The sequence below is a fragment of the Anomaloglossus baeobatrachus genome, chromosome 10 (assembly GCF_048569485.1).
Source record: "Anomaloglossus baeobatrachus isolate aAnoBae1 chromosome 10, aAnoBae1.hap1, whole genome shotgun sequence".
In the NCBI taxonomy this organism is placed as follows: Eukaryota; Metazoa; Chordata; class Amphibia; order Anura; family Aromobatidae; genus Anomaloglossus; species Anomaloglossus baeobatrachus.
In genome coordinates, this window is record NC_134362.1 from 155,553,620 (window position 1) to 155,579,722 (window position 26,103).

The following is a 26,103-nucleotide window of genomic DNA, read 5'->3' on the forward strand; positions in this document are numbered from 1 at the left end:
TGTCTTCCGCCTGGTCGGACGGGATCAAGGGTTCCACTGCTTTGATGGTATTGTTGCTGACAGTGTACAGTTTTGCTACAGTGGCGTACCGGGGCAATTTGGCCTCCTCCTCCCCACAATTCAGGACACGGACGGGCACTCTCCCCTTGCGGACGTCTGTTACCCCTCTGGCTACCAGGACTCCCGGCCTACTGTCTGAATACACCGGTTCTACCAAGGCATGGTAATCCTGACCCTTGAGGCCTATTGCTGCCCGACACCATATCAACATTTCACTTCTTGGGGGTATTGCAATGGGGAGGGGGTCACTTACCCTCACACTGCCAATTTCTCCTCCGGCCAGCTCTACCTGCTGCCTCCTCATCAGGGCTCTGATCTCCCTCTGTAGGGCACGCTGCTGCCCGGAGCTGGTGGTTTCAGACGCCTGTTGCAACAAAATTATCACTTCGGCAATACAATTTTCTATCACATTTGTACCAATGGTTAGCAGTGGTTCAGATTCTTTGCGATCTATATCTACAATTATCATCCCCTGACATGGCAATTCTACCCGCCCCACTTTAATGGTTACTTCTTTGTACCCAATTTGGGGTAAGGGCTGACCATTACTGGCCACAATTGTTAAATCATCACCTGGGCCATGGTCAATGTCTGAATCAGCCCAATATCTTTTGTACAGTTTGTAGGGGATGGTTGTTACCTGGGACCCCGTATCCAGGAGGGCATTCAAAGGGATCCCGTCCAGCACAATAGGAAGGACCGGTCGTCCTCCCACATACTTGCTGCGGCTGGGGGTTGAGCCGGGCTTCCTCACACCTGGGGGTTGGCTCCTGGCCCCAGGCTCGGCCCATTTAAAGGACAGCGTCGTGCAATGTGGCCCGCCTGGCTGCAGCGGCGGCAGATCGGTTGTCCCGTTGAATCATACCGGTCTGTGTCTCTGCCTCGGGTCGGCGGAATCCTCCTCTGTCGCATCCATGGGACGTCATCTGGGCTGGAGGCCAACTCATGTCTTGCAGGCGATGGGGTCACTTGTAGAGACTGCACGGTCTTGGCCAGGGCAGCTACAGTCTTGGTCAGCTCCTGGACCTGCTGTCTGAGCTCTGCAGTGGGGTCCTTATCCAGGGACTGCGCCTCAGCCCCTGCAGCGGCTCGTGTTGCAGGCACCACCCCGGGGTACGTGATAGCAAGAGGCCGGAGGGATACTGGGTCATTCGGTCTAGATTCTCTCAGTACCCGGATGGCCTGGTCCTTAAACTTTGCAAAGTCCAGAGCAGGGTTCTGCAGGACCATGATACGCAGCTGTGTCCTGTGGGCATCTGACAGGAGCCCTTCTATGAACTGCTCAGTTAGGAGTTTGTGTTCTTCACGTACACTCTCTGGGTCCACCTGTTTAACTGCTTTCAGGGCCTCCTGCAGGTTTAAGGCATAGTCCCTTATGCTGTCTGTGGCCCGTTGCTTGCACCCAAAGAATCTCATCTTTATCTCTGCTGCGGTGCGGGTGTCAAAAGTACTCTTTAGCTTGGCCAATATCTGGGTTACTGTCCCTTTATCTGTATCAGGCCAGGACTTCACTTCACGCTGGGCTGCGCCGGCTAGCTGCCCCATTAATATGCCCACCTTCTGGCTCTCAGTCAGAGGATACACCCGGAACAAGCTGTGCAGGCTTTCCCTGAAGTCGCTCAAGGTATGGGACTCTCCGGAGTACTGCGGTAGCCATTCTGCTCCCGGGATGTACGGCATTGTGATCGGCATTACCGGCGCTGCAGCGGGGGCTGGGGCGACGACGACTGGGATTGCTTCGGCTGGTGCTGCGGCGTCTCGGGCTATGGCAGCCACCTGCTCTCCCTCTGAGTCGGACATCTTCCTCCCCCTTAGTGAACCTTACCAGGCTCCGTTCACTTTTTAAATTTCCTTCCGGGTCGCGCGGGGTTAACAGCGCTCTGCTCTGATGGCGCGCTCCCTTCGCGCTCTTTGTCAGGCACGCCCCCCTTCTTCCTGCGCTCGGCGAGGCTAATGGCGGCGGCGGTTTGCAGACAGTACACAGTCTTTTAAGCACAATTCCTGCAGGCGCACAGTACCCAGTGTGACCGGGCACGAAATCCTGTTCGTGACGCCAAAAGTTGACTCGCCCACCCCAGGGCTATGGGACACCCGGTGCCGGGCCGGACTAGTCCGGTGGTAGTCAGTGGTGGCTGGGCCCGGCTCCGTGGCCCTGGTGGGTGTCAGTAGAATATGTGGCTGACGACTTTAAGTTTGTGTTCGTGACGCCACCTGTGGTATGCGGCTATTAAGCCGCCGCTGCTGTGTAAGGCCTCCGGGGTGATGAAGTGGCAGCAATGGTGATACTGCTCCCCACAGGTGGAGCGGTGCCCCGGGACACAGTTGGTGCTTGTGGAAGTCTATGGTGTTGTGTGACTAACACGGTGCAGGGCCGACAAGCAATGAAAAAACAGGCACAAACGGTAGTCTCTTTACCTTCTCCTCTTTTACTCGTCAGAATTGTAGTCCAGGGAGACCGTCACAGATGGTAAAGATGGTCCGGCCGGCCTGGAAGTGCCTGGGGTGATCTTTGGCCAGTTGAGTATGAGGCCTACTCCCTAATCTTTCTTTGCTGTTTTTGGACACTGCACTTTGGGTTCGCAATTGCCCTCTTGCTGCTGGGACTGGTTGTTCGTCCCTTTTTCTGTGTGGTAGACTGCGCAGGCCCTCTCTGGTGCTTCTCTTCTGGAGTCCACACCGGGCCCTTGGAATGCAGCTGTACCTTCAGATTACTTCTGGGCCAGGGGGCTTGCAGCTCTCCTGCCCTCCGGATTCAGCTACCAGGGATGGATTTTATGCCCTGGCAACCACAGACTCCGATGTCCGAGTCTCTGCTGTGCCTCTCTGCACCTCTTGCTTCACTGGGCCAAGCTATCCCAGCTCTAGGCCCCAGTTCTACAAGGCAGCACTACTCTCCGTCTGTCCTCCTTCACTCCTGTCTACAGACTAACCACTACTTCCTCCTTCCAGCCAGACTTAAGGAATGCTCCCTGAAGTTCCACGTTCAGAGCTCCCCCTGCTGGCCGGAGGGAGAACTGCGTTTGATGTTACACTTACTGGCCAATAGATCTCCCAATTACCTCCAGGCTCAGCATTAACCCTTTGGAAGGGCAATGCTGTTGTGGCGACCAGGTCCTGGGGCACCACAGCTGCATTACACATCGGGTTAATTAACCCGATGTGTACTGTAGCTAGGAGAGCAAGGAGCCAGCGCTCAGTGTGCGCGGCTCCCTGCTCCCTGCACACACAGCTAAGCGGTGTGCGCTGGTAACTAATGTAAACATCGGGTAACCATACCCGATGTTTACCTTAGTTACCAGTGTCCGCAGCTTCCAGACGCCGGCTCCGTGCAAGCGCAGCGTCGCTTGCACGTCGCTGCTGGCTGGGGGCTGGTCACTGGTCGCTGGTGAGATCTGCCTGTTTGACAGCTCACCAGCGACCATGTAGCGATGCAGCAGCGATCCTGACCAGGTCAGATCGCTGGTCGGATCGCTGCTGCATCGCTAAAGTGTGAAGGTACCCTAAGCAACATCGCTAGCAACATCGCTGCTGAGGCACAACTTGCTAGCGATGTTGCTTAAGGCCCCTTTACACACTGAGACTTTCAGCGATCCCACCAGCGATTCCAACCTGGCCGGGATCGCTACAAAGTCTCTGGTGAGTCTCTGGTGAGCTGTCAAACAGGCAAACCTGGCCAACGACGCAACAGCGATCCGGACCTGCAGAACGACCTAGCTAGTCAAACACTGGAAACGAGTGATGTGTCACAATATCTGTCAATCACTATTCTCTGTCAGTCGGTCTCTCCCTCTCGGTCTCTATTCTCTCTCTGTCGGTCCGTCACTATCTCTGTCCCTCTCTCACAGTCTGTCGGTCATTTTCCCCTCCTCTCTCATACTCATCAATCCCCGATCCCCGGCGCGGCGCTGCACGGCATTCACACTGCTGCGGCGGCTTTTACTATTTTGAAAAAGCCGGCCGCTCATTAAACAATTTCGTATTCTCTACTTTCCCCGCCCACAGGCGCCTATGATTGGTTGCAGTGAGACACGCCCCCACGCTGAGTGACAGGTGTCATACTGCACCCAATCACAGCAGCCGGTGGGCGGGTCTATACTGTGCAGTGAAATAAATAATTAAATAATTAAAAGAAACGGCGTGTGGTCCCCCCAATTTTAATACCAGCCAGATAAAGCCATACGGCTGAAGGCTGGTATTCTCAGGATGGGAGCTCCACGTTATGGGGAGCCCCCCAGCCTAACAATGTCAGTCAGCAGCCGCCCAGAATTGCTGCATACATTAGATGCGACAGTTCTGGGACTGTACCCGGCTCTTCCCGATTTGCCCTGGTGCGTTGGCAAATCGGGGTAATAAGGAGTTATTGGCAGCCCATAGCTGCCAATAAGTCCTAGATTAATCATGTCAGGCGTCTCCCCGAGATTCCTTCCATGATTAATCTGTAAATTACAGTAAATAAACACACACCCGAAAAAATCATTTATTAGAAATAAAAAACACAAACACATTCCCTCATCACCAATTTAATCAGCCCCAAAAAGCCCTCCTTGTCCGCCGTAATCCACGGACCTCCAGCGTCGCATCCAGCTCTGCTGCATGCAGGTGATAGGAGCAGCAGAATACACCGCCGCTCCGGTCAGCTCCATGCAGCAACTGAGGTGAGTAGCGCGATCAGCTGAGCTGTCACTGAGGTTACCTGGATCCAGCGGTGGATGCAGCGATGGCCGCGGGTAACCTCAGTGACAGCTCAGCTGATCGCGCTACTCACCTCAGTTGCTGCATGGAGCTGACCGGAGCAGCGGTGAGTAGCGCGATCAGCTGAGCTGTCACTGAGGTTACCCGCGGCCACCGCTGCATCCACCGCTGGGTCCAGTGACAGCGGGTAACCTCAGTGACAGCTCAGCCGATCGCGCGGCTGTCTTCATTAGCTGCATGGAGGTGACAGGAGCGGCGGTGTATTCTCCTGCTCCTGTCACCTGCATGCAGCACAGCTGGAAGCGACACTGGAAGTCCGTGGATTACGCCGGACAAGGAGGGCTTTTTGGGGCTCATTAAATTGGTGATGAGGGAATGTGTTTGTGTTTTTTATTTCTAATAAAGGATTTTTTCGGGTGTGTGTGTTTATTTACTGTAATTTACAGATTAATCATGGAAGGTATCTCGGGGAGACGCCTGACATGATTAATCTAGGACTTGGGCTGCCAATAACTCCTTATTTCCCCGATTTGCCAACGCACCAGGGCAAATCGGGAAGAGCCGGGTACAGTCCCAGAACTGTCGCATCTAATGTATGCGGCAATTCTGGGTGGCTGCTGACTGGCATTGTTAGGCCCATCCTGAAAATACCAGCCTTCAGCCGTATGGCCTTATCTAAATTAAAATTGGGGGGAACCGCACGCCGTTTTTTTAATTATTTAATAATTTATTTCACTGCACAGTATAGACACGCCCACCGGCTGCTGTGATTGGATGCAGTGAGACACCTGTCACTCAGCGTGGGGGCGTGTCTCATTGCAACCAATCATAGGCGCCTGTGGGCGGGGAAAGTAGGGAATACGAAATTGTTTAATGAGCGGCCGGCTTTTTCAAAAGAGGAAAAGCCACCGCAGCAGTGTGAATTCCGTGCAGTGCCGCGCCGGGGATCGGGGATCGGTGAGTATGAGAGAGGAGGGGAAAATGACCGACAGACTGTGGGAGAGGGACAGAGATAGTGACGGACCGACAGAGAGAGAATAGAGACAGAGAGGGAGAGACCGACTGACAGAGAATAGTGATTGACAGATATTGTGACACATCACTCGTTTCCAGTGTTTTAAGTCCCCTTTACACACTGAGACTTTGCTGCACAGCGGGAAACAAAGGACCAAAGAATGGTCCTGAACGATTTGTAGCGATCAGCAACTTCACAGCAGGGGCCAGGTCGCTGATGTGTTTCATACACTGCAATGTCGCTGGGGAGATCGCTATTACGTCACAAAACCGGTGACGTTACAGCGATGTCATTTGAGATATTGCAGTGTGTAAAGCCACCTTTAGTGTGCATCCAGCAACAACCTGGCCCCTGCTGTGAGGTCGTTGGTTGTTGCTGAATGTCCTGGACCATTTTTTAGTTGTTGCTCTCCCGCTGTGAAGCACAGATCGCTGTGTATGACAGCGACAGAGCAACAACTAAATGTGCAGGCAGCAGGAGACGGTTTCTGCGGACGCTGGTAACCAATGTAAACATCGGGTAACCAAGAAGCCCTTTCCTTTGTTACCCGATATTTACCTTCGTTACCAGCGTCCGCCGTTCTCAGCTGTCAGTGCCGGCTCCCTGCTCCCTGCACACGTAGGTGGAGTACACATCGGGTAATTAACCCGATGTGTACTGTGGCTAGGAGTGCAGGGAACAGGGAGCCGGCACTGGCAGTGTGAGAGCGGCGGACGCTGGTAACGAAGGTAAATATCGGGTAACCAAGGGAAGGGCTTCTTGGTTACCCGATGTTTACTGTGGTTACCAGCGTCCGCAGAAGCCGGCTCCCTGCTGCCTGCACACGTAGCAGAGTACATATTGGGTAATTAACCCGATGTGTACTGTGGCTAGGTGTGCAGGAAGCCAGCGCTAAGCGGTGCGCGCTGGTAACCAAGGTAAATATCGGGTTGGTTACCCGATATTTACCTTAGTTACCCAGCGCAGCATGCTTCCACGTGTAGCGACGCTCCAGTGATCCCTGCCAGGGCAGGTTGCTGTTGGGATCGCTGGAGCGTCGCTTAGTGTGACATCTCACCAGCGACCTCCTAGCAACTTACCAGCGATCCCTATCAGGTTGTATCATTGTTAGGATCGCTGGTAAGTTGTTTAGTGTGACTGGGCCTTAAGGGTGCTAGATGGGATCACTTCTCCTTATCCAAGGGGCTGATCCCAAATGCGAGGAGACACATGTTTAACGTTAGTTGGTGCTGTGACATGGAATGGCAAGAATCTGTTGCTGTGGCTAGGTCCTGGTGCCCATGAATGGACTATAGAGATCGAACCTGGATATCAGTCGTCTGGGTTGAGGAACTATCCTGAGGACTATTGTTGCTGGCTGGAACTAGATACATGTGCTATGGTCATGACTTCCCTTTTCTGGAGGAGAAAAATGACAATTATTGCTGGCTGGAGCTGGATACACATTCTACGGTCATGGTATTCATTGTCTGGAGGAGCATAGTCTGCGACTGCAGACTATACTGGCAGGAGATACAAAAGCTCAACCAAAAGTTTAGAGAAAGTGGATATCGCCTGCCAGTGAAACTACTAGTCCCAGTATCTCATTTTGGCCATCTAGAGAGAGTTGCTGTAAGACCATGTACAGAAGATATAAAAATTGTTGCATTGTTAACCTGCGTACGTGATTAATACAACCCCCAAGCCTCAGATCCTCATGGGTACATTCTTCAAACTGGTTAAAGTTTGCAGTGGGAACCACAAGGATCTGTAGTGAGAGCAGTAGGAAACACAAGGATCTGTAGCGGGAACAGTGGGGACCTCAAGGATCTGTAGCAGGAGAAGTGGGGACTACAAGGATCTGTAGTGAGAGCAGTGGGGACCACAAGGATCTGTAGTGAGAGCAGTGGGGACCACAAGGATCTGTAGCAGGAGATGTGGGCACCACAAGGACCTATAGCGGGAGAAGTGGGGACCGTAAGGATCTGTAGTGAGAGCAGTGGATACCACAGGGATCTTTGGTAGGCCCAATTTTTTTTATTTTGTTTATTAATGACTTTGTGGATGGGATTAAGAATATTGTATCAGTCTTTGCTGACAACATCAAACTATGTAGAATAATAAAAAAAACTGAGCTAAACCTTAATATTTCAAAATTATCTGGATAAAATATTTGCATGAGCAAACACATGGAAGATAAAGTTAATGTTGAAAAATGTCAAATAATGCACCTAGGCCGGAGAAATCGTATTGTTGAATATAAACTGCTCAAAAAAATAAAGGGAACACTAAAATACCGTTTTGAACCCCTTCACGACCATGGATGGATATATCCGTCATGGAGCGTGTCTCCCGTTAAGCCCCGCCCCCTGCCGTGGGCAGGCGGCGGCGGTCGGCACACATATCAGCTATTTTCAACAGCTGACGTGTGCCTGCTAGCCGCGGATGGAATCGCTTCCACCCGCGGCCATTAACCCCTTAAATCTTGCTGCCAAAGTCTGGCAGCAAGATCTAAATGCGCGCGGCCATGTTTTTACTTACCGCCGCCCCCACCGGAAGTCACGTGCGTGATCACGTGACTATCGGTGGTTGCCATCGTAGCACAGGGTCCTGTGATGATGCCTGCAGCTATGAAGTTTCACTTTCGTTTTCCCTCGGCCGCGAGCAGAGAGAAACAGAAAGTGACTGAATCTGCTGTTTACAGCTGTTAGCTGTGATCAGCAGATAGATAAGAGCGATCGGATTGCTGATCACTATAGCCCCCTAGGGGGACTAGTAAAATTAAAAAAAAAGTAAAAAAAAAAGTTTTAAAAAATAAAAAAAAAACAAAAAACCTAACAGTTCAAATCACCCCCCTTAGGGTTAAAAAATAAATAAATATACACATATTTGGTATCGCCGCGTTCAGAAATGCCCGATCTATCAAAATATAAAATCAATTAATCTGATTGGTAAACGGCGTAGTGGCAAAAAAATTCCAAACACCAAAATTACGTTTTTTGGTCGCCGCAAGTTTTACGCAAAATGCAATAATAGGCGATCAAAACCTAGCATCTGCGCAAACATGGTACCATTAGAAACGACAGCTTGAGACGCAAAAAATAAGCCATCACTGAGCCATAGATCACAAAAAATAAGAACGCTACGTGTTACGGAAAATGGCGCAAAACGTGCGCCACTTTTATTGGACAAATTTGTGAATTTTTTTTAACCACTTAGATACAAATAAACCTATACATGTCAGGCATCATACCCACACATCAGTTTTACCTTATAGTGAACACCGTGAAAAAAACATCCCAAAAACTATTGTGCCATCACACTTTTTTTGCAATTTTTCCGCATTTGGAATTTTTTTTCTGTTTTCCAGTACACCATATGGTAAAACTTATGGTTTCATTTAAAAGTACAACTTGTCCCGCAAAAAAACAAGCCCTCATTTGGCAAGATTGACGGAAAAATAAAAAAGTTACGGCTCTCGGAAGAAGGGGAACAAAAAACAAAAACGCAAAAACGGAAAGTGGCCCGGGGCTGAAGAGGTTAAATGGTCCCTTTTATTTTTTGAGCAGTATATATTAAAAGGAAATATGGGTATTCTGGTTACAAATAAGCTGAGCAGCAACACTCAGTGTCAAGCAGCTACTGTAAAAGCAAATAAGATTTTAGGGTGTATAAAAAGAGATATAAAATGCATTGATTCAAATGTATTATTACTCCTCTATACATCACTGTAAGGCCACAACTACAATATGAGATTCAGTTTTGAGCTTCATATTTTAAAAAGGATATTGGAAATTTAGGGTCAGTTCAAAGACAGGCAACTAGATTATTACATGGTATGGAAGGTCTCTCCTATGACGAGAGGTTGGACAAATTGGGCTTGTTTAGCTTAGAAAAAAAGATGCCGCAGAGGAGATCTCATTTATATGTATAAATACATGTGTGGTCAATATAAAAGGATTGGCATGTGACTAATTCCTTCGAAAGACCTTACAAAAGTATCGGGGAGCATTCAATACATATGGAGAAAAGGAGATTCTCCTATCAAAATAGGAAAGAGTTCTTTACCATTAGAGCAGCCAGACCGTGGATGCCTCACTAGAAGAGGTAGTTATGGAAGACACTATAACAGCATTTAAGAAGAGCTGGAGGCATGTGGCAATGTAAATTATAAAAAAAAAATCTAAGAATAGAAAATATATACCTAAAACTATTTGAGAAAATTATTTGGCGATAATTTGGAGCTATGTATTTTTTCAACTTATGTAACAATGTAAAATGTTGTGTAAGGACATGTAGTTTATTAAATGGACACAAATTGACCACTTTATAATAACCCTTCCATTCCCTGCCATCTGTACCCCATTATCTAAACTTTCTATTCTGGTCTTTAATATTTTTCTCATGCTGCACCAAGTTTTCTGGAATGCGCTATCCCATTCAATCAAGTTATTTTCTTGTGTCCCACAGTTTTAAGTGTACCTTACTAACATGACTTTTAAGTCTATGACATCATTAATTTATCTCGGTTTCCCCACCCTCTACATTTTTCCTTACAACATGCTACCTTTTTTCAGCAGCTTTCCCCCAAGCTCCATGCTTTCTAAAGGCCTTCATATTTGTACATATACAGATACCGGCTATTGTCCATTTCATGCAACTTTACTTATATAACTACGGTAATTTATTATAAAAGGTGTCTGGACCATACAATCTAAACAATTTGTATGCATTGTCTCATTTCTATTCCTTCATTGATTGTACCTTCTGAATTGGAAAGTGCTGAAGAATACGTTGGTGCTATATAAACTAATTGATTAGTAAATAAGAATAGTAGTACCTTATTCCATATTTTCTACACTAATTCTCAAATAATGTTCTCTCGGTACCTCAATAAGCTGTTCATACCTTTGTTGAAAATTGCCTTGTAAAAGTGTTATCCAAATAAATATGTTTTATTACATAAAGTACTTACTAGTAATGAGCAAATATACTCAACATTTTGTTTTGCCAGGAGCTGCGCATTTGGTGCAGAAATGTCTGCAACGAAATACTCAATGTTCACATTGCCTATTCCAGGAATCCAGCATTGAGTTCAATGACTTCACCTGAGGTGAGGTCATTGAGTTCAATGAATTCACCTCAGGTTAGTTCACCTGAGGTCGCAGCTGAGATACCGTGGGAACTAACAGCTGTAACATCAGGTGAACTTACTGATGCCACCGCTCACATCTGCTGCTCCGTCAGTGTGTCCCTGACACCGCAGTGCTCGGTCGCATTTTGTAATGTGATAGCGCACTGTGACCTCAGATGTAGCAGAGCCAGGATCTTCATAGGGTGTCAAGTCTGTGGATTACCTGCAGGGGTGTTTTGGGGGTTAAAACATTTGAGATAGAGGGTGCTTTTTTGTTTTTTTTTTAAATAAAGGATTTTTCCCTGTGTTTTGCGGTTCCTCATAATTTTGATACACAGGAAAGATAACGCACACAACTAGGGGCTGCAGCCTGTAGCCGTCTGCTTTATCTGCACTGGGTAATAAAATATAAGGGACACTGCTCCATTTTTTTCCAATTATTTATTTATTTTTACACTTCAAATCAGCAAACCAGACAGCTAGTGTGAGGGCAACCAATCACAGATACTGACACAGAGAGTGAATATGGGAAGCAGGACTGCAACCAATCACAGACTGTCACAGAGGGTGGGTGGGGGAAGAAGTGCATATTCATGAATTTTAATGATTCAACAAAAAAGTAGTATGATGGCTGAGGGTAAGCTCAAAGTATAATTCTCCTGCTTTAAAACCCCCGTAATACTCTGATATTATTCCCAGAAACCAACTGTGAGTCAGAAATGCATCCAGGCATCTTACAAATGCTGTTCCCATTCAGTTTCTGCACTTTTCCATTCAGTTTCTGCACTTTTCCATCCATTGCAGCATTTATACAGCCCTCCCAGAAATACTTCCAAGGTCCTCCAGAAAATTATTTGAGTATCCCATTGACTTGCATTAGGTTTGTTATTCAGAATGAATACTCGAATAAAAGAAATTATTTTGCACAAATATTTGAGTACTCTGTGTGACAGCGTGTTTTACTGCTTTCAATCAGAAGCACTGTGTCTCCATCTAGATTGGTGTATATATAAATAAATAAATAAAAAAATTGTCATAGGAGTCTCCCATATTATGATACCCAACCATAAAGCATACAGCTACAGGCTGCAGCCCCCAGCTGTGCGCTTCTCTTGGCTGTGTATCAAAATAAGAAGAACCGCATGCAGCTTTTTTTAAAAAAAAAATAAATAAAAAACTACCGTATTTTTCGCTTTATAAGACGCACCTGATTATAAGACGCACCCCCAAATTTGGTGAAGGAATAGAGAATTTTTTAATAAATGGGGTCCGTCTTATAATGCCAGTGTCCGTCTGACAAATCATATAGGGTATATGTCCCTCATAGCCCCCCCATCCTAAAATTAGACCTCTGAATCTGGATATGGCCCAGTGATGCCACATGTCCCCTATGCCTGGCACACATCCTCTATGGCTGGCACACGGCCCACTGTGGCTGGCACACGGCCCACTGTGGCGGCACACGGCCCACTATTGCTGGCACATAGCCCCATGTGGCGGCACCCGGCCCCATGTGGCGGCACACGGCCCCATGTGGCGGCACACGGCCCCATGTGGCGGCACACGGCCCCATGTGGCGGCACACAGCCCACTATTGCTGGCACATGGCCCCATGTGGCGGCACCCGGCCCCATGTGGCGGCACCCGGCCCCATGTGGCGGCACCCGGCCCCATGTGGCGGCACCCGGCCCCATGTGGCGGCACACGGCCCCATGTGGCTGCACACGGCCCCATGTGGCGGCACACGGCCCCATGTGGCTGCACACGGCCCCATGTGGCTGCACACGGCCCCATGTGGCTGCACACAGCCCACTATTGCTGGCACATGGCCCCATGTGGCGGCACATGGCCCCATGTGGTGGCACACGGCCCCATGTGGCTGCACACAGCCCACTATTGCTGGCACATGGCCCCATGTGGCGGCACATGGCCCCATGTGGCGGCACATGGCCCCATGTGGCGGCACACGGCCCCATGTGGCTGCACACGGCCCACTATTGCTGGCACATGGCCCCATGTGGCGGCACACGGCCCCATGTGGCTGCACACAGCCCACTATTGCTGGCACATGGCCCCATGTGGCGGCACCCGGCCCCATGTGGCGGCACCCGGCCCCATGTGGCGGCACACGGCCCCATGTGGCTGCACACGGCCCCATGTGGCTGCACACAGCCCACTATTGCTGGCACATGGCCCCATGTGGTGGCACACGACCCCATGTGGCTGCACACAGCCCACTATTGCTGGCACATGGCCCCATGTGGCGGCACCCGGCCCCATGTGGCGGCACACGGCCCCATGTGGCGGCACACGGCCCCATGTGGCGGCACACGGCCCACTATTGCTGGCACATGGCCCCATGTGGCGGCACACGGCCCACTATTGCTGGCACATGGCCCCATGTGGCGGCACACGGCCCCATGTAGCGGCACATGGCCCACTATTGCTGGCACACAGCTCCCTGTGTTATATATCGCCCCATGCTGCTGCTTTTAGGAAAATAAACTTTCCTTACCTTCTCCAGCATTGTCCTGTCTGTGTCCCCCTCCTCGGGGTTGATCTCCGGCCTCCTGCATTTCCTGGTTCTCGGCCGGTCATGTGATCGGCACGGCAGAGTGAAATCTCTTGTGCCTTATCACAGCAGCAGGAGGGAGGCCTGGCAGACACGCTGGAGGAGGTGAGTAAAAAGTTTATTATTTTACTGTTTGCAGCAGCATAGGGGACATGGCTAACACGGGGGAGGGGGCATGTGCAATCAAAGAAGGGGCAGGCAGATATAATATACACTGCTGCCCCAGCCTATCGCCGCGGTGCACTTTCAGCACCATGGTGGTGGACAGCGGCTGTGCATATTATATGAGCGGGTGCAGGAGATTAAAGTCTGCTGCTCCCAGCTTTCACAAGTCCCCCAGCAGAGCTCCAGAGCTGCCCGCACCTCCCCTGGACTCTGTAGTGTGTGTATATATATATATACACCCCCCCCCCCCCCGTATATTCGGATTATAAGACGCACCCCCTACTTTCCCCCAAAATTTGGGGGAACAAAAGTGCGTCTTATAAAGCGAAAAATACGGTAATTTCAAAAACGCACATGCGGTCCCCCCCGACTTTTGATACCCAGCCATGATATAGCTGACAGCTAGGAATTAGTATTTTCAGGCTGAGGAGACCCATGCTTATTGGGCCCCCAGCCTAAAAATAGCAGCCTACAGCCACCCAGGATTGTCGAATCCATTAGAAGCAATAATACCAGCGCTTTACCTGGCTCATCCCGATTGCCCTGGTGTGGTGGAAATTGGGGTAATAAGGGGTTAATAACAGCTCACAGCCACTAAGCCCAAGATTACTAATAGGAGATGTCTATGTGACCCCCCATTACTAATCTGTAAATGAAAATAAATAAACACAAACCCCAAAAAAATCCTTTATTTGAAATAAAATACAAAAAACATGTGCTCTTTCACCCCTTTATTAACCCCCAAAACACCCAGGTCCCATATAATCCACATGAGGTACCACAACAATGACAATTCCAACTCTTCTACATCTGAAGTGACAGCTCACGGGCATAGAATATGAGCTGAGGTCACTCAGTTCAATGAGGTCACCTGAAGTCAGGCTACCTGTGATCACAGGTGGAGAACCATGGGAACCTACAGCTGTGATTGCAGACAACCTGAGTGACGTCACCATTCATTCCTGCGGCTCAGTCTCTGCCTGAAGCTCACGGCGGGCAGTCATTAGAGATGAACCTGAGGTTTAGTGTTTGGTTTTCAGCCACATAACAAGTTATTATTTTAAAAAAAACAGAGTTCAGGCTCTTTACATTTGAACTTCACTTGCGCGAGCATCACAGTGGTCAGGTACACTAGGTGTTCTGCCCAGTGCGAGCTGCTTGCAGTGTTTGATCTGCTAGCACTAGGGTTAACAACAGCGTTATCAGATGTAGTGTGCAATCCCCCCAAAAAAGGAAAAACCCCACCCACCAGCTCACAGAAGTGATCTGCCTATGGCTGGCTACATGTGAGCGGAGACCCGCACTGCCAATCAGTGACTTCCATTGTGGTTAGGGCTAAGTTTGAACCCATGGAGGTATGGTTCGGCTGCGCTATTTAAACTTGGACCTGTACAATCATAAAGGAGATGAATTAATCAACTTTGCATCTGAGTGTCAGCATGGCAAAACCCGACCTTCTTCCACAATCCACGCTACTGTCTCCATTCGGGGCTGCGACTGGACACCATATCTTGCACGCTACTACAGGTAAGACCCTATTCTGCGCTTTTTCTCCACAGTTTTTTTGCTGAATTATTGTGTAATGTGAATTGTAATGTTTTTTACTGTGCTATGGAGAATCTGAGTTCTGCCCATCAACAGACAATAAGGGTAAGAAACTGTTAAGAGTTGGGACTAGCCCATAGACAAAGAGCTATAGTTCAGGGAGAGAGGACAGTTTCCTGTTGGTAGTCAGATAGGGTTCAGCATCTGAGACAAGTACATCAATAAAGTTTTGTCCACGCCAAATACCAGGATGTATCAAAAACAAAGCAGCTTTACTTAAAGCATAACATACAAAAAAAGACAAAAAAATGCAGCATCATATATGTGATAAAAGAAAAGGTTTTGGTACCATGTTAGCCAGTTGAAAAATTATTGATTGCTCTCAGTGGGAGAAACAAAATTATTTTTTGTAGTTGTGATACCTTTTAATGGCTAACTAAAATAAAATATATGATGATGTTATAAAGCAAGCTTTCCAGACATCTCAGGTCTCTTCCTCAGGCATGGTATGACAAAATATCTGAAGAAACACAAATATATGCACAAACGGGGCAGAGTAGCAATAGAGGATCTTTAAATCTTGTTTTTAACCGGTTATCCTTGTGTAGAATGTGGTGAAGTTTCTTGGCCGTTCTTCTGAGTACCTCAAGCTGTACCTCAACTCCCTCTGCTCTGTTTGTGCATATATTTGTGATTCTTCAGATACAGTTAGGTCCAGAAATATTTGGACAGTGACACAAGTTTTGTTATTTTAGCTGTTTACAAAAACATGTTCAGAAATACAATTATATATATAATATGGGCTGAAAGTGCACACTCCCAGCTGCAATATGAGAGTTTTCACAACCAAATCGGAGAAAGGGTTTAGGAATCATAGCTCTGTAATGCATAGCCTCCTCTTTTTCAAGGGACCAAAAGTAATTGGACAAGGGACTCTAAGGGCTGCAATTAACTCTGAAGGCGTCTCCCTCGTTAACCTGTAATCAATGAAGTAGTTAAAAGGTCTGGGGTTGATTACAGGTGTGTGGTTTTGCATTTGCAAGCTGTTGCTGTGACCAGACAACATGCGGTCTAAGGAACTCTCAATTGAGGTGAAGCAGAACATCCTGAGGCTGAAAAAAAAGAAAAAAATCCATCAGAGAGATAGCAGACATGCTTGGAGTAGCAAAATCAACAGGCGGTGCATTCTGAGAAAAAAGGAATTGACTGGTGAGCTTGGGAACTCAAAAAGGCCTGGGCGTCCACGGATGACAACAGTGGTGGATGATCGCCGCATACTTTCTTTGGTGAAGAAGAACCCATTCACAACATCAACTGAAGTCCAGAACACTCTCAGTGAAGTAGGTGTATCTGTCTCTAAGTCAACAGTAAAGAGAAGACTCCATGAAAGTAAATACAAAGGGTTCACATCTAGATGCAAACCATTCATCAATTCCAAAAATAGACAGGCCAGAGTTAAATTTGCTGAAAAACACCTCATGAAGCCAGCTCAGTTCTGGAAAAGTATTCTATGGACAGATGAGACAAAGATCAACCTGTACCAGAATGATGGGAAGAAAAAAGTTTGGAGAAGAAAAGGAACGGCACATGATCCAAGGCACACCACATCCTCTGTAAAACATGGTGGAGGCAACGTGATGGAATGGGCATGCATGGCTTTCAATGGCACTGGGTCACTTGTGTTTATTGATGACATAACAGCAGACAAGAGTAGCCGGATGAATTCTGAAGTGTACCGGGATATACTTTCAGCCCAGATTCAGCCAAATGCCGCAAAGTTGATCGGACGGCGCTTCATAGTACAGATGGACAATGACCCCAAGCATACAGCCAAAGCTACCCAGGAGTTCATGAGTGCAAAAAAGTGGAACATTCTGCAATGGCCAAGTCAATCACCAGATCTTAACCCAATTGAGCATGCATTTCACTTGCTCAAATCCAGACTTAAGACGGAAAGACCCACAAACAAGCAAGACCTGAAGACTGCGGCTGTAAAGGCCTGACAAAGCATTAAGAAGGAGGAAACCCAGCGTTTGGTGATGTCCATGGGTTCCAGACTTAAGGCAGTGATTGCCTCCAAAGGATTCGCAACAAAATATTGAAAATAAAAATATTTTGTTTGGGTTTGGTTTATTTGTCCAATTACTTTTGACCTCCTAAAATGTGGAGTGTTTGTAAAGAAATGTCTACAATTCCTACAATTTCTATCAGATATTTTTGTTCAAACCTTCAAATTAAACGTTACAATCTGCACTTGAATTCTGTTGTAGAGATTTCATTTCAAATCCAATGTGGTGGCATGCAGAGCCCAACTCGCGAAAATTGTGTCACTGTCCAAATATTTCTGGACCTAACTGTATTTTGTCATACCGTGCCTGAGGAAGAGACATGAGATGTCTCGAAAGCTTGCTTTATAGCATCATCATATATTTTATTTTAGTTAGCCATTAAAAGGTATCACAACTACAAAAATTTAATTTTGTTTCTCTCATTGAGAGCAATCAATAATATGTGATAAACACATGTGAAAAAAATGGAATCAAAAACCTCAAGTAATATAATTTTAAAAAATAGATGCAAAAAATGCTGCAACAAAAAAAGTTCCCAAAAAACACCAAAAGCTTATCGTGAGAATGTAGACTTAAGCCTGCTTTACACACTTCAATAAATCTTTCAATCCGTCGTCGGGGTCAAGTTGTAAGTGACGCACATCCGGCATCGTTCGTGATGTATTTGTGTGTGATACCTACATGCGATCGATATTGAACGAAAATACGGTGATCGCATACACGTCGTTTATTCCTCATACATTGGACGTTTAGTAGTACGAAACTAGTCAATTGTAACGTGTGACATCCCTCATACGATTTTGATGTCTGATGCTATGTGCGCAGGTGTGCGCTCTGCACCGCAGCTTAAAAAAGGTCTGCTTCAGAGCGCAGCTGAAAAGCTGCGTTCTGAAGCGCCTCACAATGTCTGTCATGCACTAATCTCTGTCAGTCCGTCACTATCTCTGTCCCTCTCTCTCTGTCCATGTCAGTCTATCCCCCTCTCTCATATACTCACCGATCCCCGATCCCCGGCGCTGCACGGCATTCACACTGCTCCGGCGGCTTTTACTGTTTTGAAAAAGCCGGCCGCCCATTAAACAATCTCGTATTCCCTGCTTTCCCCGCCCACCGGCGCCTATGATTGGTTACAGTGAGACACGGCTGAAGGCTGGTATTCTCAGGATGGGGAGCTCCACGTTATGGGGAGCCCCCCACCCTAACAATATCAGCCAACAGCCGCCCAGAATTGCCGCATACATTATATGCGGCAGTTCTGGGACTGTACCCAGCTCTTCCCGATTTACCCTGGTGCCGTTGGCAAATCGGGGTAATAAGGAGTTATTGGCAGCCCATAGCTGCCAATAAGTCCTAGATTAATCATGTCAGGCGTCTATGAGACACCTTCCATGATTAATCTGTAAGTTACAGTAAATAAACACGCCGAAAAAATCCTTTATTGGAAATAAAAAACACACACACATTCCCTGGTTCACCACTTTAATCAGCCCCAAAAAGCCCTCCTTGTCCGGCGTAATCCAGGATGCTCCAGCGTCGCTTCCAGCGCTGCTGCATGGAGGTGACCGGAGCTGCAGCAGACACAGCCGCTCCGGTCACCTCCACGCAGCTAATGAAGACAGCCGGCGATCAGCTGAGCTGTCACTGAGGTTACCCGCTGTCACTGGATCCAGCGGTGGCCGCGGTAACCTCAGTGACAGCTCAGCTGATCGCGCTACTCACCTCAGTTGCTGACTGGAGCTGACCGGAGCAGCGGTGAGTAGCGCGATCAGCTGATCTGTCACTGAGGTTACCCGCGGCTGTTGGCTGATATTGTTAGGGTGGGGGGCTCCCCATAACGTCGAGCTCCCCATCCTGAGAATACCAGCCTTCAGCCGTATGGCTTTATCTGGCTGGTATTAAAATTGGGGGGAACCGCACGCCGTTTTTTTTAATTATTTAATTATTTATTTCACTACACAGTATAGACACGCCCACCGGCTGCTGTGATTGGGTGCAGTGTGACACCTGTCACTCAGCGTGGGGGCGTGTCTCACTGTAACCAATCATAGGCGCCGGTGGGCGGGGAAAGCAGGGAATACGAGATTGTTTAATGGGCGGCCGGCTTTTTCAAAACAGTAAAAGCCGCCGGAGCAGTGTGAATGCCGTGCAGAGCCGGGGATCGGGGATCGGTGAGTATATGAGAGAGGGCTGCTCAATTCACTTACTCAGGAGATTAGCGGTCACCGGTGAGTCTTCACTGGTGACCGCTAATCGGGACGCGACACAGACAGAGCCGCAGCATGACAATGAAGTCGGGTGAGGTTCACCCGAGTTCATTCTGACAGTGCGGCTCTGTCTGTGCCTGCTGTCATCTGCCATTCACCGCTGCTACATGGCTGTCTGTGTCTGCTGTCAGCGGCCATGTAGCAGAGCTGAACGGCAGATGACATAGTAAAAACGCACCCCTACACATTACACACGCTTGGCAAGTCAATAAATTAAAAAAAAAAAGGGTGCCCAATGCATACGTCACAGAACACATGATCTAAAGGATCGCACACAAAATTGATCAATTTAACATAGACTACTAACGCTCGTGTAACAGCAAATGAACGACCAATGTGCAATCTCATTAGATCGCATATGCAACCTGGGCGTGTCACATCGCATACGAGATCGCAGACCTAATTGTAAGGTGTAAAGCAGGCTTTAGAGACCACCATGATGTTTGGTTTTTGCTTACGAAAAAAAATGAATGAAACACTGATGAGAAAAACTGACCAACACATAAAATCTGATCCAAAACATTATAAAAGTGGTCTGAATTTCATCTTTGAGAAAAAAAAAACATACCTCCGACCTAGCCCTTACCCTGATGTGCAAATGTACCGCCCCGCTCTTAGCACCGAGCTGCTCAGTTACGGGGCACCCGGGAGAGATGTTATGCAGCAACTTGTTAACCCCTCCGTGGGCAGGGATGGTGGCCCCGGGACCCGTTGGGGTTTGGTGCAGGGAGATGGGCGACCGCAGGGTGCTATTTTACTCACTATTGAAGGAAACACACGAGTCTCTGGTAAACCAAGGTGATGGTGGTCGGTGCCCGCAGCCGGCTGCGTTCTCGTCCCCCACCCGGGTGGTAGTCTCTGTCTTTCTCCTGCACCTTTGTAAAATGGTGGACTGCCTGTGTCCGAGTACCCCCCTGTGTGCTCCGGTTTCCGAGTCGGTTCCCCAGGTCGGTACCGGCGTGCCACCGAGCCATCTTCCCGGCTCCTGCAGATGGAGACCGCTGTCGGTCTCCTAGCCAATGGCACCAGGGCTCCTACCCTGGCGCCGTTCAATTTGGGGTATTCGCCTCTGCTGGAGCTGCACCCAGCTACAGCCCACACTCCTCTCCAACTTGAACTCTAACACTTGTCTGTTTACATTCCTGCCCCAGGCTGTCTAGACTCCTCGGTGGGCGTCTTCCAACCGCCTGGTTCCGCCCCCTGGTGTGTCTACCCAGCCCTGAGGGGGGTGACTAGAGTTTTGAAAGGTTGGCTGATGTCACCTGTGAGGGAAGGTGTTGTGTAGGGGCCTATTTGTGACTACTTGGCTCGGCCAGGGCGTCACAAATATAGAACTTTCCACATGTAACACTGTTGTACAGTCAAACTGGTTCCAAGATGAAAACTCAACTAATTTTGTGGGGCTGAGAACGAATATGATGCTTAAATTTACCGACTGGCTCTAATTTTCAATATCCAGAGAAGGTTACAAATTTCTTACGACGCCTTTTATGCACGCTTTTAGAAAAATTGTCTCATTGTTATTAGATTGTTGATAGCCAGTCTATTACATCATTCATTTAGTTTGTTGAGTCTTCAGTGTCCTATCACCTTAAGACCGCTTTACACGCTGCAACATCGCTCAAGCGTTATCGTTGGGGTCACGGTGTTTGTGACGCACATCTAGCCGCTTTAGCAATTTCGTTGCGTGTGACACCTATGAGCGATTTTAAATCGTCGCAAAAACGTTCAAAATCGCTCATCGGTGACATGCCCCCCTATTCTCAATTATCGCTGCTGCTCGGTGTACGATGTAGTTCGTCACTCCTGCGGCAGCATACATCGCTATGTGTGACACCACAGGAACGAGGAACCTCACCTTACCTGCGGCCGTCCGCAATGAAGAAGGAAGGAGGTGGGCGGGATGTTACGTCCCGCTCATCTCTGCCCCTCTGCTTGTGACGTTGCTGTGACACTGAACGAACCGCCCCCTTAGAAAGGAGGTGGTTCGCCGGTTACAGCGTCGTCGGTAGGCAGGTAATTAGTGTGACGGGTCAGCGCGATGTTGTGTACCACGGCCAGCAATTTGCCCGTGTCGCACAACCGATGGGGGCGGGTGCGCACGCTAGCGATATCGGTCACGATATCGCAGCGTGTAAAGCGGCCTTTAGTGTGACCAATCAAAAAAGTCAACTCAGGTCCGATGATGCAATCCTAATTACAGTTGCATTACTTTTATAAATGCTCTCTGTATAAGATATACAATTTTAGGATTTCTTAGCTTAGTTTCTTAGCATATTGATGTTTTTATATCTTTTTCAGATATACCTCATATTTTGGCTGCAGAATAGTTCAGGAAAAGAGTTGAGCTTCACACATACGCTACAATAGATGTGCATCACATCTTACCCAGTGGTGGTGGTGTGGGAAGAGGTAATCTGTACCTTTTGCTGTCCAAATGGCCTGAAGAGAGACAACCATTCACACTACCAATTGCTATTTATGCATGGTGGTCCCCATTAGAAAAAGAGTTTCAAGGAATAAGAAGTGAACTTTGCAATATTCCAACATTGCATCTGTAATATGTCCAGTACCATATGCAGAATAACTGATGGTTCCAAAAGCACCAGAAACTTTTTCAGTCAAATCAAGTGAAGAAAAAGAAGAAGGTGCTTGGTGTCACAACCCAGAAATTCTGTCAGCAACCTCAACTGAACGTTTTTCAGATTTCTTTGTTCTTTGTTCCACCATGGAGGTGGATCTTGTGGAATGCAAACAATAGTAACAGTTTTATGTAAGGTCTGAAGATAAGTCATAATCCAGAGGAATGGAGGCTCGTCATCAATTCATCCAAAACAAGCCTAAAGGGTACTTTACACGCTGCGATCTCGCTAGCGAAATCGCAAGCGATCGTACCCGCCCCCGTCAGTTGTGCGACACGGGCAAATCGCTGCCCGTGCCTCAGAACCTCGCTTACCCCCGTCACACACACTTACCTGCCCTGCGATGTCGCTCTGTCCAGCGATCCGCCTCCTTTCTAAGGGGGCTGTTTGTGCGGCATCATAGCAACGTCACACGGCAAGCGTCCAATAGAAGTGGAGGGGCGGAGATGAGCGGGAAGAACATCCCACCCACCTCCTTTCTTCCGCATTGCCAGTGGAGGCAGATAAGGAGATGTTTGTCGCTCCTGCTGTGTCACACACAGCGATGTGTGCTGCCGCAGGAATGACAAACAACATCGCTAATAAGCAGAGAACGATTTTTAGTTTCAGGACGACCTCTCCGCGGCAAACAATTTTGACCGCTTTTGCGATCGTTTAAGGTCGCTCGTACTTGTTACACACTGCGATATCGTTAATGACGCCGGATGTGCGTCACAAACACCGTGACTCCGACGATAATTCATTAACGATATTGCAGCGGGTAAAGCCCCCTTAAGAGAAGTCTTCCTGCATATGAGCAATGTGCTACATTCAAGTCCAGTTGGTTATGCCGTCCAGATGAAGAAAACCTATGACAACATGAAACAGCTCTTGAGGTGCCTGAGCTACGACCAACATTTGTGATCCCTCTGCTTTGAGTTAAATGTGGCTGCCCTCTTACTTGGTCTCCATGGTGGATACACAAAGTACTGCTGAGTTCTGTGTGAGTGGGATAGTTGTGCAAAAGAACATTACTGTAATAAGAGAGACTAGCCTCTCCGACATTCACTTCATCCAAGGAGTAGAAATATCCTGCATCCAGCACTTCTTAAGTCACATAACATTTTTTGTTACCATCATTGCATATCAAGTTGGGCCTAATGAAGATCATTGTGATGACAATGGATAAAAATGCAAAAGCATTCAATTATCTCTTCAATAAATTTCCAAGGTTGAGTAAAGTAAAAGAAAGAAGTATTTTTTGCACCTTAGATTTGAAAGTGTTAAGGCCGCTTTACACGCAACGACATCGCTAATGAGATATCGTTGGGGTCACGGAATTCGTGACACACATCCAGCCTTGTTAGCGACGTCATTGCGTATGACACCTACAAGTGTCCGCTAACGATCAAAAATACTCACCTAATTGTTGATCGTTGACACGTCATTCATTTCCCAAACATCGTTGCTGGTGCTGGACGCAGTTTTTCGTCGTTCCTTAGGCAGGACACATCGCCACGTATGACATTCCAGGAACTATGAACAACAGCGTTCCTGTGTCCTCTGGCAACTAGGTGGGCATGTCGTTAATGCGGCTGGTCTCCGTCCCTCCGCTTTTATTGGCGGGCCGCTGTGTGATGTCGCTGTGACGGCGCACGAACTCCCCCTTAAAAAAGAGATTGTTCGCCGCCCACAGCGACGTTGCTAGGAAGGTAAGTATGTGTGATGCATCCTAGCAATATTGTGCACCATGGGCAACGATTTGCCCGTGATGCACACACGACGGAGCTGGGTGCAGTTGCTAGCGACATTGCAGCGTGTAAAGCGCCCTTTAGAGTTGAGCGAGTACCAAACTATTTGTACTCACTATAATCATATCGACTACTGTCTACTACTCGCGTATTCATTCCAAATAGCATGTGCAATGCAAGTCAATGGGGAATACGCGCAATGTAATGAGTAACCAGAATTCCGCACTACACTACTCGCACGAATAGTGCGGCATTCGGGTTACTCATTACTTTGCCAGTTTTTCCCCATTGACTTGCATTGCACATGCTATTCAGAATGAATACGCGAGCATTAGACAATACTCGTTATGAGTATAGCGAGTACGAATAGTTAGGTACTCACTCAACTCTAGTAAACGTCTTCAAGATGAGGAGTTTCTCTATTTGTTTGCAATAGTGTTTAGACATGATCTAATTATTTGAATCGTTTTTAAGTTTCCTCTAAATCAATGTCAGAGAATTGTCACAAGAAAATATTATGCATCTTTAAATTTGCAAAACTAATATTATTTCAAAGTACTGAAACTTTTATGCATTAATTATATGTATCAATAAAAGGAAAAGTGATATCATGGAAATAAGTCAACTAAAAATGTTCATTGTCAGATTTGCATTCAGGAGGTTAAAATCATTAAGAAATGGCTCATTTCATAACTGAACCTGACAACTTTTGAAAATACGTGGAATAGCATAATTATCGAATTTGCTTAGATATTGCACAATTGCGTATTCGATAGTTTTGATTCTCATTTTGTTGCGTAAGACCTAATAGTGCCTTCTTCATGCAGGGCCCGAATATAGAGGAGTGACGTAGGTGAAAGCTGAAAATAATTTGCTTGTTTTCATTCCATTTGATTCCTTTAACACCTGGGTTTGGAGATGCAGGGGGGAGAATAGATTTCAGCTATAATCTAATGACTAGCACGTTAATTTCCCACAGTGTACACAGTGTCAGATGTCAGAACAACTCACAATCTGCTTGCTTCGTCCCCTCAATGCTTATTCCATGAAGAATGAGTAAAAGGATACATAAATGTATGTTGAAATAGTAACTCGATACAGCAATATATGTAATTAATATGGAAATTGAAACTGAATGCAGTTCTACGGCCAATAATTAGATATGCTGAAGTAGCCCTCAGAGATTTGGGCTCGAATAATGTTATCATTTCTTACCTCCTAAATACCTTTTCTGATATTAGGCCCATTTTGCAGCTTGGGAAGTTCAGTATAGGTGCTGTATGCAGTAAGCGTTTTCTTGCATTACAGACTAGCTTTGTGCGGAACTCTACTACAGATTCCAAAGTTTAGTGTGATCCAATACTGTACTGACTTCATGCAAAAAACCCAAACAAATAAAAAGAGCGTATTGCTATTAAACATGAGCGGCCTGATCTGCAGAGGATGAAGTTTGAGTATTTTTTCCTGAAATTTGTGCTTTCATGTGAATTCGAACACTTTGAAATTGAATTTGCGGTTTCCCCAAAAAACAATGTACCCACCACCATTTCCCACACTGTTGAAGTCTCAGAGAGCAGGCTAATGTCATTTTTTTGCTACCATGTGGGTCTCCCCATAATGTCCTGCAGATGTGATATCTAGTGGATTATCACACCTTGTACAGTGGAGGTCAGTACCTGGGTATTCACAGATCAGCGGTTCCCAGCAGAGCACAGTTGATACAGCAGAGTAGTTTTCCATCTCCAGAGTCACTGGGTAAGTCTTTAGCTGGGTTTACACACTGCAACATCTCAAACGACATCGCTGTAACGTCACCGGTTTTGTGACGCAATAGCGATGTTGTTTGCGATGTTGCAGTGTGTGAAACCTATCAGTGACCCGGCCCCTGCTGTGAAGTTGTAATCGTTACAAATCGTTCAGGACCATTCCTAGGTCCTTTGTTTCCCGCTGTGCAGCATGAAGTTTCAGTGTGTGAAGACTTTGCAGAGACTTTGTTAGCAACTTCCCTTTCAAAAGGCTGCTTATCAACGTCCCCAACAACCAGCTAGGTCGCTCTGCAGGTCCGGATCGCTGTTGAGTTGTTGGCCAGGTTTGCCTGTTTGACATCTCACCAGCGACTTAGCAGAGACTTAGGGAGGTCGCTGTTATGTCACAAAACCGGTGACGTTACAGCGATGTCCTTTGCGATGTTGCAGTGTGTAAACCCAGCTTTTCTCTCCTGTATAGTGTAAGCTCA